Source organism: Pteropus alecto, unplaced genomic scaffold (assembly GCF_000325575.1).
Source record: "Pteropus alecto unplaced genomic scaffold, ASM32557v1 scaffold131, whole genome shotgun sequence".
NCBI lineage: Eukaryota > Metazoa > Chordata > Mammalia > Chiroptera > Pteropodidae > Pteropus > Pteropus alecto.
In genome coordinates, this window is record NW_006434709.1 from 18,961,110 (window position 1) to 18,980,411 (window position 19,302).

The following is a 19,302-nucleotide window of genomic DNA, read 5'->3' on the forward strand; positions in this document are numbered from 1 at the left end:
AGGCGGAGGGGTGAGGGGATGAGAGGGACAATAGATTTGCCCTTGCAGAGCCTTCTCTTCTGTTCTCTTTCTGCAGTTCCCCCTCTTTTATCCCGATCTGCCCTGAAACAGCTGCCAGAGAGCTTTCCCGCAGATTTCATCAGGTGACTTTCACTGTTGTCCTTCAGAGGTTTCTGTAGCCTCCAGGAGAAAGTCCCACTCCTTAGCCAGCACCCAAGCCAAGGTCCTTCATGAGTTGGACCCTGCCTTGCTACCTTAATTACTTCTCCCCTAGACACACACACACACACACACACTCTCTCTCTCTCTCTCTCTCTCTCTCTCTCTCTCTCTCTCTCTCTCTCTCTCTCTCGCACACACACACACAAACAGGAACTCTCGGCTTCAGCCCCTTCAGCCACAGCACTTCAGCACCCCTCAGAACTGCAGTATCCCCACTGCAGAGTGGGAATAATGATACTTCCCACCAGGTGATTGTGAGGATGAAATTACACCTGTAAAGCAGCTGGCACAGTGCTGACCCACAGTAGAAACTCATTAATGTTCCTCACTTTCTCTTTCTCAGCCTTTGGAAATGCGCAAGCACAATAGAGCCTGAAAAGGCAAATTTATGTGGTATAACGCTCCATACAGTGCAGTCCCTGTGTAAACATTTCCAGACACAGGCAAATGTCATCAGGGGTGTTATTTTGTTCAAGCTGATACTGAGGAAGGCATTTCCTGTCCTGTTTTTTTTTCCTGTGCCCACGGTGAGCTTCAAGGAGATTCAAACACCAGCTGGATACTAAACTCCTTGAGGACAGGGACAGATGAGATTGTGAACTTCTGCGTATCCTCATAAGCCCAACACAGCACTGATGATAAAGGCAAGAATAACCCAAGAGGGTTAGTTGATCAATTAATTATTGACTTAGGTGCATGAGAACCTGCAGGAATAGGCAGGTCATTTCAGGGTAATATCATCTGAAACAGAAACAGCATTGTTTTAAGAGCCTGTTGAAATCCAGGAGAAATACAATACTTTCTTCTTCCTGTTGCAGAAGCTGGCAGTTTAAAACCATAGGGCATTAGACCAAGAAGGCCATGAGGCAGACCAGTGAGTGACTTGATTTGAGCGCTCTGGGCTGATTGGGCTGATGAGGTTCAGATGCGGAAATTGGCAGGACTTACACCCTGGGTGTTGAGCATCCAAGCCTCAGCCTACTCTTCCTTCTTATTTCTCAGTTTGGTCTGCTTATTCTGAGGTTTAAAGAGACAAAGACTATGGGGTGTCTCCCAGGTTCCAAATTGTCCAGGACCATGGAACTCAGCCTCTTCTGGGAAGAGTCTCCCTAAATCAGATGATAAATGGGGATTTTGCTCTGAGATGAGACTCTCCAGACTCCAGCCCAATCTCAGTCTCACGCTCAGGGTTCCAGCTTCCCTCTATCCAACGTCACATCGAACCTACCTACTCTGGGTTTGCATGTCAGGTAAATTCTCTGATCAATATGAATTTCCCCATTCTTGTTCCAAGACTAAGGCACTTTTGGTACTGGTTGGTCTGCCTGCGTGTGTTCTCATAATCTCAAGTCACCAAATGCCCTTCGAACATATTCCACACAGATTATTCTTGCCTTTAGTCATCTCAGTAACTGTCTGTTGTATGGCCTTTAAACTATCTGGGTGGTCTTATATACCACTCCTTTAGAACCATAGGAAAAACTGATTGCTATTATTCCTATGAGAGATGGGGAACTCTCAAAGGACTTGTCCAAGGTCATTCTACAAGATAGTAATAGGGCAGGACCACTGGCTCTTGTGTCAGCAGCCCTGCCAGCAAGAGTTCTGTCTATTCTCTGTAGTAGCCCCCATGGGGCCACATGCAAATATATTGCTGCTGCAGCTGGCAAATATGGAGCAATTGTAGAAGCCTGCACCTACGTGCAGGTGGGTATGGCCAGGGACGGCCAGCTAGGCAGGGAACCTCAGGGGTGGGAGGATGCTGAATGATTGGGATTTCTGGGCCCTGGAAAGAGCTCCCCAGCTGCCAAGTACACTCTTTTTTGCCTGAAATTCCTTAATAAAGGAATAAAGCCTTGAAGTCCAAGTTGAGAAACCTGGGTACAAATCCCAGCTTTGCTCGGCTGTGTAAACTTGGGCAGCATACCCAGCTCCTCTGAGACTTGTTTAAACACCTGTGAGATGGAGATTTAAATAATACCTATTTTATGGGGTTGTGAGAATGAAATTAGAAATGCACCCTACCTAACTTATGCTGCTGAACAAGTGGTTGATATAAATATCAGATGGTGTGGTTGTGGTGTTTTTTTATGTTTTATTTTTGCTTCTCTGGGTTTTTAGCAAATTAACATACACTGATTTTTATACTAAAAAAAAAGAGATTATTTTTAATAATAAAAAGTGTTAATACCCAGACACATGGGTAAAGGAAGATATGATTCAAATTTATACTAGGACTTAAATAAAGGAACGCAGAACTTTTCCATAGAGAAAAATGATAGAAGCTGCAGTGATTCTGTTTAATTTTCATTTTTTATGCATTACTGCCTTTCTTTGCAAAGCTGTGAATGTGGGCAAGTAAGGCTTCCTTGCTAGCTTTCCAGACCAGCTCTCGGGCCCAGTGGATCGCTTGGAGTGGGCAGGCTGAGGGACCCATGCATGGCTTTCCCAGACTTGTGCAGGAGTCATCTGCAGTTACGTGAGCTTCTGCAGCAGCTCTTGGAGTCTCCTCTCTCTCCTTTGCCCTTTTCCATTTGCAGTTCCTTCATTTCATTTCTGGTGAAGGGACAGGTCCAGTGTTTTCCCTGTGAGTTAAATTCAATTTAAGGTGTGTCCTTTTGGATCACATATAATTAATTGTTTGTGTTGTTCATGCCATAAGAAAATGAAGACTGCCGAAACCCAGCATTCATTCACCTGCATTTATACAAAAGCATGGTATGGACCAGTGGCATCTGTGGTCACTTCATAAATGTATGAATTCCCTGAAACTCAGAACTGACCATCTGATTACACATACGGCAAGCTAGTTTTTCATTGTTTTTCCATCTCCTAGAGAAGCCAGGTGACCAGGCCGGGGTCACATAGGTTCTGAGACAGGGCTAAAGCCCAGGCCTTCTGATTCCCAGACCTGTGAGGTCTCTCTTGAACCACTTACTAATGTTCTGCCCCTTTCTGCCACCTAAAGACACAGAGAGAAGTATTGGAAGAACAGGGCCGCCCATGTGGGCAGGAGGCCCCTGAGGCTGTGGTTGTTGCTCCTAAAGTCAGCAGTCTGTAAGTGTAGAACCCAAAGGGTTAATTCACCATTCAGGAAGTTCTGTGGACTGGCAGACCCTGGGAAACAGCTGGCTGCTAGGCTCAGGAGGCAGGAAAGGAGCTTCAGAAAGAGGTGCATTTGGCGGGAGCTTGTGTCCCCTGGTCCTGAGATCTCAGCCCTGAATGGACATGGAAATCACCTCACACAGACCCTCACATGCGCCCTCTTCACCTGGCAACTGTAAAAATGTCTATGCTTGGGCCCCTGTTCCAGGGAATCAGAGGTATTTCGTCTGAGGTGGGGTGGCTGGGTGTATTTTATAAGCTCCTCAGTAGATTCTAGTATGCAGGCAGGGTTGAAAATCATACACTAGCCAGCAAGCTCCTGAAGGAGGGAAGCCCTGGCCTTTTCATCTTTCTTCCCTAACACAGCACATTGTACATAGAAAGGCTGCATGCAAGTGTGCTAAATTGTAAGATGTAAGGCTAACAACACTAAGTGAAGGACACCATATGAGGGATGATTGCAGCCACTAAGAACTAGGCTGAAGAATATGTACTGAAATGGAAGCAGGTTGGTTCTTAGTCCCTAAAAGGAAAATCAGTACACATGTAAGGGAAAAGGACCGGAAGTTTAAACATCAAAGGGTTAATGTTAATGTTGGTTATCTCTTGAGTGGCTAAGTTATGGGTGAGGGTGTTTTCAGAGCAGGCTGCCTGTGTGAATTCATATAATTCACATGCCATTCAACCTCTCTGTGCCTCCTCTCCTCACTTCTAAAACATGGACAATAGTGGGGCAAACGTGCATCATAGTTTATCAAAGGAAAACTCTGGAATAGAAGCTTTAGAAAAGGAAACGAAAAAGTTTACTTGCAAAGAGTGCAAAGACTTCAGGAATGGCTCTGCAAAAACCAAAACATAAGAGTAGCATTTAAGTAAACAAACGACAAACACGCAAAATTACCAAGGCTACCTGAGTGGGTGGAATGGTGATTCCCCCAAAAGATATGTCCGTGTCCTCACCCCTAGAACCTGTGAATGTCACATTATTTGTAAAAAGGGTCTTTGAGACTAGATCATTCTGGATTATACTGGTGGGCCCTAAATCCAATGACACGTGTCCTTGTAAGAGACAGAAAAGAAGACGATGAGAGAGACACAGGGGAAGGCCATGTGAAGATGGAGGAAGTTGGCAAATAGATAAATAAGTAAAATATTCAGTAGGTTAGATAGTGATGAGTGTTGAGAAGTAGGGGAAGGAAGATAGAAAATGGAGAGGGAGCTATGGTATTAGCCAATGGAAGGCCTCAAAGATAAGTGACATTTGAGTAAACAGCCCAAGGAGGGTGTCTGGGGAAACATTGTTGAGTTTCCAAAGAAGCACAGCCACGGCAGGCAGGTATGGGGAGGGCCTGGGCCTGTGAGAATCCAACGGAGAGTAGCACGAGGAGCAGGCACTGGGTGGAGGTTTATTTTGCAAAGGGAAATACAAACTGTGCCCTTGTCTGTTTATATATGAAAATCAAGGATCAGAATAAACAATATTCAATAAATACAAGATATATAATTACAAAATCATCATCATACTGTACCTTCTTTCTAAAGGATTATTTCTATAAATTATAGATCATAGCATAGAACCTTAGCAACCATCTGGTGTTAGCATTTTCCAAATTTGCCAGAAGATAAGAATCCACTGGGGTTTAAAGATACAGATTCCAGCCCCCTCCCCCACTCTAGGGACTCTGTGTGAGTAACGAGAGCCCCAGGTGATGCTGGAACAGGCAAAGCTTCAGAGACAGGGACAGGTCGATCCTCACATTTCACAAATGAGGAAATCAAGGCCTAGAGAGAGGGGTGCCTTGCTCAAGATAGAACTGGTCAGTCAGGTAGAGCCAGAAATAATACTTGGATTTCACAACTCTTGGTAGATGAAAGGTTTTTACACAGCACAAAAGTTGCTTATGGTATTTAAACTCGAGATCCAATAAGACATAAAACATAAAAATGAACACCAGGGCAGACACTTTCTAGAAGCACAAGATGTACCTGGGATGAAATGGTTACCATTACTGATCCCCAAACTCAGCACTGAGCATTCTGGCAGCCAAGTCTGCCAGGTAAGTGGGTCGTGTTATTCCATTCACGGGTGCAATAAAATAATGTATAAAAATTTCATTTGATAAGGAAAATTTTTTCCTTTAACAAACAAAATTAAAAATCCTCCAAAGTTTCAGTTTCCTATTACAGCAATTATAGGAGAAAGGGGACAGTAAGTGGGGAGAAAACAACAAAATGAGAGATCCACCCTCTCTCAGAATGATTTCTTCCCTGTAACAGATCTCATGTGGGCTGTCTGGAGTTTCAACTCTCTCAATAGACCATGAATAACTATGAGTTTGAAGGGATCCCAGGATAGACTTCTTGCAAACAGATCTTTTCTGATGCTGCCTAATGTTCTTTGTGGGGAACGAGACACGAGGCCTAAAAAGAACAAGTGTGACCTGTGACAAGTCATTGGACCCTCTGGGCCTTTGTGGCCCCACCTGGAAAAGAGGAATAATAAAGCTGTAAGCCCCTAAGGGGGTGGGCTGGATGCCTCCCCTAAGCTCCCTTGCAGCTGTGGCATCTGTGACTCACAAGCCTGCTCACCTGGGCAGGAGAAGTTTGTTGGGGTTTGTGTGTGCATGTGAGTGTGATGAGCACCCTGCCACACACGTGGGAACTCAGACACTACACTGCTCTTGAGTTGTGGCTGGGTGACCACATCTGTGGCTGCAGCTGCTCTGGCAAAGCTGGCATCTTAGGTAAAGAAAGGTCTCTTTCCAAGCCTGCTGTGCGGGCCTGTGAGGAGACACACAGTTGCCTTTTTTGTTTGTCCTTCCCATGTGGGGACTAAAGCCCTTTCTTTCAGTTGCTGTGGAATGTACAAAAAGTTCTGTGCCAAAGGGCGGCCGGCCCTGGCCTGGAATCCTGCAAATGGGGATCAGTCAGGGGAGCCGGCTGAAGCTCCTGGGGCCCTGCCCAGCCCCAGGGACAGCCTGCCAGGTATCTGGACAGCAGGTGTAAAGAGGGTCCCCCACTGCCTGCCCTCTGCACTGCATGCTCCCGCAGTGACCTGCAGGAACCCATCCTAATTGTGGCTGAGACACAGTGGGCCTGTCACAGGTGGGCATGGTGCCAGGGGGAGGGGGTGCTTTGCTGCCTCATTCAACCCTTCCAACTCTTGAGGCTACAGTGGTGTTACCCCCACTTCTCAGCCGAGGTGACTGGTCTTCAGAAGAGGGTACGATAGGGGAGGACTGGACCGAGACAAAGGAGCAAGGGCGCTGAAAGGCAGCGGAAGGACCTCTCCAGCTCAAGAGCAAGACAACAGGACCTCAACCTGTGGTGTTTACACTTTTATCTCAAGTGTAAACAAAACAAAACAAAACAAAAACAAAACAAATACAACCAACACTTTAGTGGGGGATAAAAAAGAACCTGCCACCACAAAACCTAATAGTGGCACAGGAAGCCTTTTCTCATTGCTGTTGACATCCCTGGGTGTGTCCACCGTCGCAGAGCCAGAAGACTCACCGCAGAGGAACCTGTTGCCAAAATGCTGTGGGGCTGTGCTATTTCAGGAGGGTGATTTTCCCAGGCTGCTATTGTCTGCATTTTTCTAACCAGGATGGGGCACTTCAAAGTGTGCTGCAGCCAACCGGTGCTGAACTTTGCTCTAGTTTCAAAATATAAACGAACAAGTGGCAGCGGAAATGCCCAGGAACAGGTCTGAACAATCAGCCCCCGGGGGAGGCCCCAGTGTCAGCTCCTAGGAAGGGTAGGGGACTCCCGAAGAGGGCTGGGGACTCCCGAAGAGGGCTGGGGAAGAGATTCATGTTTGAAAGCAATCTGCATTAGGTGTGTCAGAGCCAGAGTCTCTAGGGTAGACGCCACGATCTTCCAAGCAAGGGAGGAAGAAAGGAGATGGGGGGAGCAGAGGGGATAAGGGTGTGGTGATCAGACTAGCTTTTATATGCGATCTTGTTTAAACAAGACTCTTATCAAAGAGTAATCCTAAACGTTGGTCTTTTTTATTATCTCAGCTCCCTGGGGAATGGGTATGTGACTTTTGGGTTCCAGGAGGCGGGATTAAATTGCCTCTTAGCAATAAGAGCCCCAAATAAGCAGATGAGGGTAATAGTGTGGGAGAGGGGGAGGATTTCTCCTCTATTCTTCTTTAGTTTTTACAGCTAGACAAATAACTACATGATAAAATTGACACAGACTAGATTAATAGGAGAAAAACCAACGCGTGCACACGGGAGAATCACAATATGATGCTCAGATCATAAAATAAGGCTCAAAGAAACGATCGAACCAGAAAGCTTTTTATACCTTTTAGACAAAGAAACAATACATTTGTGAGAAATTGGACAAAGAAAGTTAGTGCTTATCAGAAAGGAATCTAAGCAAGCTTGGTTATCTCTTAGTGAGGAATAGAAGCAAAGTTTAGGCTGGGGTAGTAAATTAGTAAAGGCAGTACAAGGCTTGTTTACAGGAGTTTCGACTCTGGATTCTTTTAACTCTTGTGATAAGGTTGTCTCTCCTCCCTCAGCAGGGTGGGCACCTATCACATGGGAGATTTATCTCCTGCTTTCAGTGAGAGAGGTAGGTCAGGGTTTTCTTCTTGTCCACGAGCAGTTTCTTAAGTAACTTTAATTCAAAATAATCAATACGCCATTGTGGGATCTCTTGGGCCCCAGCAATAGAAATGGAGAGGAAGGAATTCATTTGTGCCTCATGGAGATGTTCTTTGCTTCCCACTATCTGGACCCGCGTCTTCTATTGCATAAGGTGTGCACCAAGACTGAGAGCAAAGCTGACATCTAGTTATAAGGCAACATTCGATGGCACAGCCCTGTGCTGTAGGTGCCGAGGAGGGAGTGGGACGTGAAGCAAGGAAGCCCGTATGGCGAAGGATGTCTCGTTCTATGCGGGCTGTGTGGGGGCAGGGCACTAATTTTTAAAATCTCTATTAAATCTCTACTATGTGACTAACACTCTGTTAAATGCTCTGGGGGAAAAATTCCAAGAAGTTGACGTATAATTAAATGTGTGTCCCCTGTCTACCAAGGTCACAGTATTATGTTTGAGAAGGGACAGCCACAGCCACAGGAGAGACAGGTACCGTGCGTGGGTTGGGGGGAAGTGGCTGGGCTTTGCATTCGAACTGTCTGGATTCGAAGAAGCACTGGGCTGTGTGACTGGTTAATGTACCTCTCTTTGCCCCTGTTTTCTCACCGGTAAAATGGGAATAATTTTTCAGCATTGTTGTGAGGATTTAATGTAAAGTGCTTAGCACAGCGAGTGCTCAAGAGACATTAACCACCATTTATTATTGTTATCTGACACTCTGACCCTTGTCCTTCAGGTGTTTACAACTTAAAGTAAAAAATAAATAAACACGGCCTGAAATATGACACAAGTGAACTTGGTTATTGCTGATAAGTGTGCCATAGATGTCAGAGGACCCTTCAAGCAAGAGCCATTCAATTAAAGAAGACTTCAGGGAAGAGACGAAGGATGGGGCCTTCAAAACTGGGTCAGAATTTAGTAAGTGAGGACATTCTAGCCGAGAATAAGTAGCATATACAAGGATATGGAGGCAGGAAAATGCCAGGCATGTTTGTGGGGAGCCATGTTTCTTCACCTTGGCTTTAGCTAAAGTTCCATAAGGGATTTGTGAGAAATAAAGTTGGAGAATAGGTGAATCAGTGCCAGGCAGCAGACTACGGAGTTTGAACTTTATTGTGCATGCAATAGAAACCCGTTGGGAAGACTGATAAGGGATTGGGATCTGCTTCTTCTGCCTTCCCGATGGTGATCTGTGCTTAAATATTGAGATGATGCTGAACTTAACCATCATCAGATCTGCAGAGACTCTCATCAGCTTCGGTTTCCGGCCAACGGGTATGCTGGAGGGCAGGGTCCACCCAGTGTGCAGAAAGGCCCTCTCTCCATCTCTCCCACTGTCGACCTAACAGCCAAACCTGTAGAGAATTTTTATGAGTTTACTTGAGTCAAACTGATGACATTGTCGGGAAGCAAGATTGCAAATGCTCCTGAGAATGACAGTTTTTCAGCCTTTTTTTCACATATATATTTGGATTTAAGGAGGGAATGTAAGGAAGATTACAGGGAGGTGGGAGAAAACCAGGCAGGATTGGATTACAGGATAGTTTACAAGATTATGTGCTTTCTTTGAGGGTGATTATACTTCTGAGGGGATCTGAAAAAAGGCATTTCAAAGGTGTGTTAACCTAGATGCACAAAAACAGTGGATGGGGCTTGCTTAAGGCAAAGATAACTTTTTACTAGGGAGGTTATATGCCTGGGGTGTGACTACCTGCCCAGTTAAGAATTTATGGTCTGATCACCCTGTGAGGTTTCTTTTGGTCACTGGACTTGTCAGATTTATTATAGATCCCCTTTTTGTCCGTACCACCCTTGGAGCATTCAGAACTAACCCACAAATGACCTGAGAATGGTGATATGGTCAGGGTGGCTGCTGCCGGTCACCAAATGGAGCTAAAATCGGTATGGAATTATGCTGTTTGATATGGCAGCCACTGGCCACTTGTGGCTACTGAGCACTTAAAATGTGGCTTTTCAAAACTGAGATGTGCTATAAGGGTAAAATATATACCAGATGTCAAAGACTTAAAAAAATTAATAATATTTTTAATATTGTTACATACTGATACAATAATATTTTAAATATATTGGGTTAAATAAAATGTTATTAAAGTTAATTTCACTTGTTTCTTTTTACTTTTTTATGTGGCTACTAGAAAATTAAAAATTACACATGCAGTTTATATTACATTTCTATTGGGCAGTCTAGGGAAATAGGGTTTGGGAGACTTATGACCTGAATAATTACTAGGGCTGTAACTGTATATCTCATATTAGCCTGGGTAGGGTGCCTGACTTCTAAAACAGCTCAGATTTGAATCAAATAGTTTCAGGATAAAAAGTTCAGGGAGAAAGAGGTGTGTCATTTTTTGTGTATCAAGTCTTCAAGTTTCTCCAAAAGTTGATTCCAAAATTCCAGCTTTTAGTTGAGGCTAGAGGATGACCAGACAGTGTTGCAGGGGCCACTCTGGGAAATTACTCACCCACAGGAGTAAAGGCAGAAGCTCCTAGGACTTTGGGGGTGCTAGGTCATGGTTTCCTGGGCCTTCTGTCGTTAACTCCTTCGGGGGGCCACCTGTGAACACTACCAATGCCGGCGAGTCAGGAGCTGGTGGAGAGGCTGGGATCAAAAGGCCTCTGAAAAATGTGTTGTATGCGAAGCTATTCTAAAAGATTATCTCAAAGTTTTGTACTTATGCGTGATTTTTTTTCCCTCCTGTGCTTTTCAGGGCTTTTCTAATTTTCTACATTGAATAAATAAAAGAAACTTTTTTTTTTTCTTTTTAAGATAAAGAAGGGAGGAGCAGTCATAAGTTCTCAGTTGCTGCTAGGTGGAAGCTGGTCAGGGAGGAAACTCAGACAAGATGCTGCACGTCCCCAGGCTTAATATAAAGCAAATATTGGTGGAGGGAGGTTCTTTTCTGTAAGGCCAGAGAGGCTCCTTTGCAGCCAATGTAGGCAGGCCTGACTGCTGAATACTGATGCAGTGTGAAAGTTAAGAGAAGACGTATGGAACTAGGTTCACATTCTCCGTGTACAAGTTTACTATCTGCGTGTCCTTGGCAGATCTTCTACCACCATCTCCAAGCCTCAGCCTTCTCATGCTGGGTTGGTGATACCTTTAAGGATAATAAATATTCGATAAATGTGAGCTATCATTATAATGGAAATTTCAAATATGCATTCTAATAGTAATAGAATAACATTTTAAAACACTTCCTAGGCTCCACCATAGGTATTTCACAAATCTTTCTTTCCAGACCAAACTGGAAGGGAACACGTCTCAGAAGGGCCTGTGAAGAGATGGAGAAGGCTCAGCTGCATAAGGTCACTCAGCTGCACACTGTTCCACTGGGAACTCTGTTCCAACACTGCCCTTGACACCCCCACTCCCCATGTCAGAGTCCCTGAGGAAAGTCTGTGGTTCTAGAAACTAATTAGGAAAAGCCAGAATAATGGTAAACATTTTCACGGAAATCTTAATATCAACAAACTGCTTGTTATAGAGGGCAAGAAAACATTACGTCAACCTCTAAACATCCAGCTGGCATTAATCAGGGGCTCCATTTGGCTTGAAGCCAGGTCTCATTGGCCAGTATTTCACTGCCTAACTCTGGGACAATCACAATGTGTTGTTTTATTGCTAATGGACTCAATGTTCAGAGAGAAATAGAACATTTTTCCATCATTCTTGTCGTTAATTTTTTTTTCACTTTTTTTTATTGTGGTAAAATACACATAACATAAAAATTACCGTCCTCACCATTTATAAGTGCACAGTTCCGTGATATTAAATACATTCACGTTGTCGTGCAACCATCACCACCATGCATCCCATAACACTTTTCATCTTGTAGAACTGAAACTCTATATCCATTAAAAAATAATTCCCCACCCCTCCCTTCCCTCAGCCCCTGGCAACTATCATTCTACTTTCTGTCTCTACGAGTTTGACTACTCTAAGTATCTCGTATAAGTGGAATCATGCAGTATTTGTCTTTTTGTGACTTGCTTATTTCACTTAGCATAAATGTCTTCAAGTTTCATCTATGTTGTAGCATATTGCAGAATTTCCTTCCTTTTTAAGGTTGAATAATATTTTATTGTATGGATATGCCATATTTTGCCTATCTATTCATCGATCAATGGATACTTGGATTGCTTCCATGTTTTAGCTATTGTGAATAGTGGTGCTATGAACATGGGTATACAAATATCTCTTCGAAACACTGTTTTCAATTTTTGGGGGTATATATACCCAGCGGTGGTATTGCTGGGTCATATGATAGTTTGAGTTTTAATATTCTAAGGAGCTACCATACTGTTTTCCTCAGAGGCTGTACCATTTCACATTCCCAACAGTCCACAAAGGTTCCAATTTCTATATACTCCTGCAAACACTTGTTGTTTTCTGTTTTTCTTTTATAGTACCCACTCTAATGAGTGTGAGGTTTGATGTGAATATTAAATTGCTTCAGAACTTTCCATGTGTTTTGTTGCATATCTTTGTTTTAGGTGTTTCATCTTCTCTCAGATGTCAGGCCACCCTTGTTATCTCTTGGCTTGCCGCATTTCACTATTCTTCCCCTAGTGGCATTGTTTAGGTATGTTGAGGTAGGGGCTGGTGAATAAGGACACCACCCAAACTGGACCCTGGAGTCCAACAGGATGAATTCTCTATGGGCTGTAGGTAATAGTCATGGGGTCATGAGCATGGGAGCCCTGATGGTATATGGAGAACCTGTTGAACCTTAGAAAAATCATACACAGATAACATACACTATTTAGACGGGACATCACTTGTACAATTCTTAATCTTTTGGCAGGAAATGAAATGGGATATCTCTTGCAGAGTTAATCTTTTTAGTAAACCTAGTTAAGTTTTCTTCCCTCCTTTCTTTGGAAAAAGGCTCTCTCCCTCACATTCTGATAATTGCCCTGGGACTCAGATCCTCTGGCTATTGATAAGGGTCATCAACTTATTGGTAGCAGAAATGATGTTAAGCCTGACAGGCCCTTTAGATTCTGAGAGGGAAGGGGATTTTACCCTTTAAGAAACAATTAACCAAACCCATTTCTCTTTACTCACTTAATAGGCAAATCAATAATAGAAATTAATAGATATAAGATTTAAATAATTTTGTATCATCTTTTCCTTGTCTAGGGACTGAGGTGGTACTTCAACAGGAAACCCAAGACCCCACACTGACTGAGGCAGAAAGGGAATGAGCTCCATGAAACTCCTGTAGGCAGGGCGTATGGCCCAGATACAGAAGAAGAGACCCTCACCGTCCATACCAATAATAAAGAGATTATGGCTCTTAGAAAAGAGCTAGGCAATAAAGTTAGTTAGAAGGTTTCAGGTTTGCCAGCAAAGACACTGAGGTCATCCTATCCTAGAAGGGATCCACCCTAATCTGCCCACAATTAAGAAAGCCAGAAGGCATTTTTTAACTCATACAAAGAAACCAGTAGGCGGAGAATTAGGTACCAGTTTAAGTCAGTCACTTGCACCTGCCCAATGAAGACCTCAACAACCCTCAACTCACCTGAGCCTCATTATACCATCATTATAATATGATGCATATGCACAGAAGTTTATCAATATCATCATAACAGACTGAATTCTGGGAACAAACATGTGCAGAAAGTAAAATGATGAATCACTAGGTCCTGTCAATCTTAGCTGTCAATCAAGGAAGCCCACTCTAAGTAACCACCCACAGCAAAAAGGGATAAAAACTCCTGTAGGCTTTGTTACCAGGCCTTTTGAGCCACGCTTCTCTTGCTCAGGCCCACTTCCATGTCTGGAAGTGTACTTTCCCTTCTAATAAATCTTTTCTTTTCTACTGTATTTCGGTGTCTTGCTCAATTCTTTGTTCGAGACATCAAGAACCTGGACAACGTGCCAGGAGAGGATGACCATTCTCCGGTAACACTATCACAATGACTTAACCCAGTCGTGCTCAACCCAATGAGTGATTTTGGCAATGTGTGAAGACTTTTTTTGTATCACAACTGAGTGAAGGGGACCACTGGGAATGAGGGTACTCCTGGCATCCAGTGGGTAGAAAGCATGGAGGCTGTTAACCACCCTCTAAGGCATAGGAGACTCACATCCCCGCCCCACCCCAGCTCCGCACACAGAACAACCTTGTCCAAAATGTCAATAGTTCCCAGGTTGAGAATCTGGTTGACTCAGCAATCACTGCCCTCTATTATATACTCCTAATCCACTAGTTAAATCATTGCTCCCCAACATGCACTCCTGCTCCTGTCAGGCAGGTCCTGTCCTTATTCCTAAACCTGCCTTTCTTAGTTCTGACCTCTGTGCCTTTGTTTATGTGGTTCCCTCTGCCTGGAATGCTCTCCTATGCACCTATTGGAACTCTGCCATTTTTTCAAAACTCGAGCAGCACTTCTATAGATTTGTCTTCAACTATCCTAGTCACAGCAACCTCTCTGACCTTCCTCTTAAACAAGAGCAGCTATTTCTCACTTGCAATGTCTGGTAGGGTGGTTATTATATAGTATCTGGAGTGTCAACTCATTGAGAGCAGGAACTGGAGATTAATGTATATATCTATGTATCCTCTGTAGTGTTTAAGGTTCTCTGTTCATAGGTGAGTAACTATGCACCTACATTGTCTGGCTTTTCCTTGTTGTTCTATTGAGAGTTGTTCCTATACCAAGAGAAAAATAGTTGAAAGGTTGAAAACTTCATTGCCTGAGGCTTGGGAAAACCTTTGATATAATAGGATTTGATCTGCATGGCCCAGAGATGGGAATTTTGTAAATTTCTATCTCTTTAGATGAGATAAACAGCTACCAAACTTTCATCTAAAAAGCCTGTGATGACATACACGAGTAAATAAACACCACTTGCCAAACTTTGAGCATGCAGCAGCAGAGCAGCAGGGACCCAGGCCAACGTTCTTCTTTCCTTTCCCAGTGTGGGACCATCTTTCCTTTCCCAGTGTGGGACCAATAGCTTTATTGGTCTGGAGGAGCAGCCCAAGCCCCACCTGTAAGACCCTGTGATATTTGATATTCTCTTTGATTGTATTGCACTGTTTGTGCTGGAAAACATCTATCTCTCTCTCCTCTGTGTGTGTGTGTGTATGTATGGTGGGAGTAAAACAGGGCTAACCTTGTTATGGTTGTAGTGAGGATTAATAATGCAAATTATCTGGCATAGCGTGGCATATTAGCGAACTCACAATAAATGTTATTTTTCTCTGCTTCACTTCCCTTGTCAGTCAACAGTGATATGACAACAATAGTACTAATAGCAACAATAACAATATAATACTTTGTATTTTTCATATTTATTCGAGTTTCTTCGGTCCCTAGAAGGTAGCTGAAGTAGGGATTTTTAATCTCATGTTAGATGAGGAGATGACTCCAAGGTTGGAGTTGCAATGAAGTAATAGAAACAGTATAGTTACAATTTCATACAGGTACTATCTGCAAACTTAGAAATGGGTTCTTTCCTGTTCTCTATAACTCTTTTCTTTTCTTTTGTCTGTGCTCACCCCACCCCTCATCTCTCTTTCTTTCTAATTTACAGGTGGGTGGGAAGGAACATTATGTTCCTATACATTCCCTCTTTAGGCAATCTCATCCTCACACGGGTCTATAATTACCATCTATATGTAGATGACTCATACAAAAATCTTTAGAGCTCTCCTTTGAGTTCCAAACCGGTACATCCAGCTAGCTGCCTATTCATCAACTCTTGGAATTCTCAAATGCACCCCAAGTTCAAAAAATGCAAACCTAATCCTGTAGTTCTCCTTCTTAAAAACCTTTAATTCTTCCCATTGTTCTAAGGAAATAGATGACACTAACACAGCCTACTGTAATGTGCTGTCATCTAGCTCCTGCCGATGCAGGACAGGGCAAATTCCTCTAAGTGACGGGGAGATCAAGCCCTGTACTGAGAGAAGAAGAGAGTTCTTTGGAGGAGAGTGAAGAAATAATTCAACACAACATGCCAAAGTTAAAGTCAAAAGGAAAGTTTATTAGAAAAAAGGTAACACTCCACAGACAGAGTGTGATCTCCTCTCAGACAGAGCATGAGAGGGATGGATCAAGAAAGATAGTGAGTAGAGGGGGGCCGAGTGTTCAGGGAATTCAGTTTATATATCATTCTTTAGTTCCTGTGAGTTATTGTTTAAAAGACTTTGTTAACCCATTTCCTTTGATATGGACATACAGTTTGGAAAAGGAAGGGTATATAGCTGTGAAAAGGTAAGAATATGTAGTGTGAAAGGCCTACTGGCAATTCTCAGTCTTTAATCCATAAGTTCCCCATGGTTTTAGCCATTGGGAATGACTGTTGGTTCCTGTTTCCCCTTCACAAGTGTGAAGAATGGGCAGTTAGCAATCTCAGCAGAAATCTTCCTTTGTTCTGCCTGTGAAGAATGCGCAGTTAGCAATCTCAGCAGAAATATTCCTTTGTTCTGAAGATGTCCTCCTGGCCTGGCTGCAGGGCTGATCAACATATTGTAGTCTCTGAATGGCTTGATTAATATTTTTAATTCTCTTGCCTTCTCCCTACATTACTGCTACCTCTCAGGCATCGCCTTGCATCATCCCCCTGTGGGGACCCACTTAGAATCCCAGAATTGGTATAAAGATTATTTTAAGCTGAAGACATTTGGGATTCAACAGATGCAGAAAAAGGCCTTCTTGGAGCTTATGTGACTAAAAGAAAAAGTTCTGGAAAATGAGGCTGCCACAAATTCCCTCTTCGGGGTGGCTTTTGCTCATGAGAAGGAGAGACCAAGAGTAAACCTACCATAAACCCCCTGTCCGGGGGAGTTTTATGCCCATGAAGAAGTTGGGAAGACCACCACTTGTAAGTGCATCAAGGAGCATTATCACAAACTTTCTTATCTCCCCTTTGTCCTAGCAACCTATTTGTCCTCTCTAAAGAAAGTCATTTGTTCTTCCCATAGTGGCCTTTTCTATATCATCCCTTCTCTCTACTAAATTAAGTATAGAAACCTCTAACTTTAACTATTTATTGAACTACTTCTTTTGTAGCGCGATATGTATTCATGCGTATGAATATATTTCTTTCTCCTGTTAAACTGTCTTTTGTAAGTTTAATTCACAGGCCTCTAGTTCTGAACCTAAGAGGGTAGATACGGAAAAGTTTTACCTCCCTGACACCCTCTTGATCTTTATGCTCCATTACACTGGCTTCATTTTAGTCTCATAATTCCTCCTACTATAGACCTCTGCGCATGCTCTTTCCTTTTCCAGGAATACTTTTTCCTTCTCTTGACACCTATCAACTACTCTTCATCTTTCAGAATTCAGTTCAAACAGCACCTCCCAAAGGAAGGCTTCTCTGACCTCCTAATTTTAAGTTCTCAGGGCATCTGTGCTTTTCCTTTGAAGCGCTTGTTACAGTTGCAATGGAAATTTGTATGGTTATTAGATTAATGTCCTTCCCTAGTGTAAGCTTCTTGGTGGTAGGGGTTCTATTTTTACCATTATATTTGTGGACGAAAAAAAAGGCTACATACTAAACCTGACAAGCTTAGGGGAGGCCAGCATGGCAGTCCCTACAAACTCAGAGACCAAAAGAAACCACAGAGGATGGATGGTCTGAGCATAAAAATTTCTAACTAAAAGCAGGTTATGGCACATAATTACATCCTGGGCCTACATCTTTGTTGACAAAGGTCAATCTACCTTAAGTAAGCCTGTTTATTGTCTTTTGGCATCTAAGATAACACACCTTTGGAATGTCAGAGTGATCCCTTTTTTCCAGACCCCTCAGGGCACAGCCCAGAGACCATAGAACCTTTTATGGTTATCTTCTCTCTTGCATACCAGCATATCATCGCTGTGTGCTGTAAATGTTAATTATTAACTCTCCTGTACCCACTAATGTAAAAGAAGTGTCCCTTCATTTTACTTTGTATCCAATGTCAGAGATTTCCCCACTTTGCTTTCTCTCGCCCTCTTCATCTATCGTCAGTGAACCCTTCTCACATCTCCTCCTTTCGTTCTAATGTATAAAATAAGCTGCAAAACTGCCATTCTCTGGAGCATTTTCTTAATCCGCTGAGATTTTGCTTCCTGGCAATTGTCGTTGGTTTGGCTCAAAAAAGTCATTAAAATTCTCTACAGGTTAGGACTTTTCTTACGTCGACATGTTCTAATATGAAGTAGGCACAATGGGGGCTCAGAACAAGCCACTCAAAGATGTGCCTCAGTGGCATGTAGATTATTTTGAGCTAAGAGCAATTTTAGCTTCAGGTTCAAGAGAAACTCCTGCCCTTCTCTTTACTTAGAAGAACTTGAATTAAGGACTTACCCATAATAAGAGATTATTAGCCATAATCTCTTTTTGACCCACCTATATGGCGAGGCAGGCTTTTACTCACTAAACATCTGCTCTCCTTATCATCCTGCAATGACCCTTCCAAGCTTCCAAGGTGCATGATCTCATCCCTAGCTCAGAATGTCTTATATACTTCAATTATCCTTTCCGTTTCTGAACCTCTCCTGCATGTGGAGTCTCTGACTCTCTCATCTATGTGGGCTTCCCATGCACATGTATGTGTTAAATTTGGTTATTTTCTCTTGCTAATCTGTTTCATGTCTATTTGATTATTAGACCAGCAAAAAGAACCTTGGGGGTAGAGGAAAGTGTGTTCCTCTCCCCCCACACTCAAGAACACATGACTGACTGAATGCCTGAATAAAAAGGTAGAGGAGAAACTGCACATCTGATGGACTAGAACCACTCCCTCTAGGATAATTCTTTCAAACTAAGGACATGTGTAGCTCCTACATCACAAGTTGTCAAAGGTTAGTCATATAATGGGCAAAGCAATCTCAAAACAGCCAATACTAGTAAGAGAAAAGTGGTTACTCTATCCTGGCAACTGTCCTGATCATGTATTAAATGACAGTTTATTTGAGAAAGGTTGACCCAGAAAACCATCCTACAACATGCAACATGCATGAGAGAACCAGATCAAATCTAAAAATATCTCCAACCGTAGGATTGGAAACACTTCGGCCTCTCTCCTTGCAACCTCTACCCTTATGGATTCTTTTACCTTTTTTACTGAACCTACGGAATGCCAGGATGGTAGTGCTGAGATGAGATCTGGTCTCCTGCTCTCATTTTACAATGAGAAAACTGGACCAGAGAGGCTTAGCCACTTCTCCCGTATCATGCAGGTAGTCACTTGCAGAATCAGGGCTCAGGAAGGGATTTTCTGCTTCTTTTGTCCAGTGATGGTTGGGTCTGACACCTTCTAGGTTTTAGGCATCTTGGAGGCTGAAGACCCTGCAAGATTAATGTTCTTGTGTGTTACCTTAATGAGA

The 19,302-nt window shown here is 43.1% G+C and overlaps 2 long non-coding RNA genes across 2 annotated transcripts in view; one reads left to right on the forward strand and one right to left on the reverse strand.

Annotated features, from left to right (window-relative positions):
- The first annotated feature begins 8,089 nt into the window (after positions 1-8,089).
- On the forward strand, positions 8,090-9,038 carry LOC112477913. The gene is made up of 2 exons (XR_003045673.1): positions 8,090-8,433; positions 8,681-9,038. It is a non-coding gene; the product is annotated as an uncharacterized LOC112477913 (long non-coding RNA).
- Position 9,039: 1 nt separating this feature from the next.
- Positions 9,040-19,302, reverse strand: part of LOC112477912 — a 31,099-nt gene continuing 20,836 nt past the window's right edge. The window contains exons 3-4 of the long non-coding RNA XR_003045672.1: positions 10,428-10,528; positions 9,040-9,299 (exon numbers count right to left, since the gene is read on the reverse strand). This is a non-coding gene — a long non-coding RNA (uncharacterized LOC112477912). The remainder of the gene's footprint in view (positions 9,300-10,427; positions 10,529-19,302) is intronic.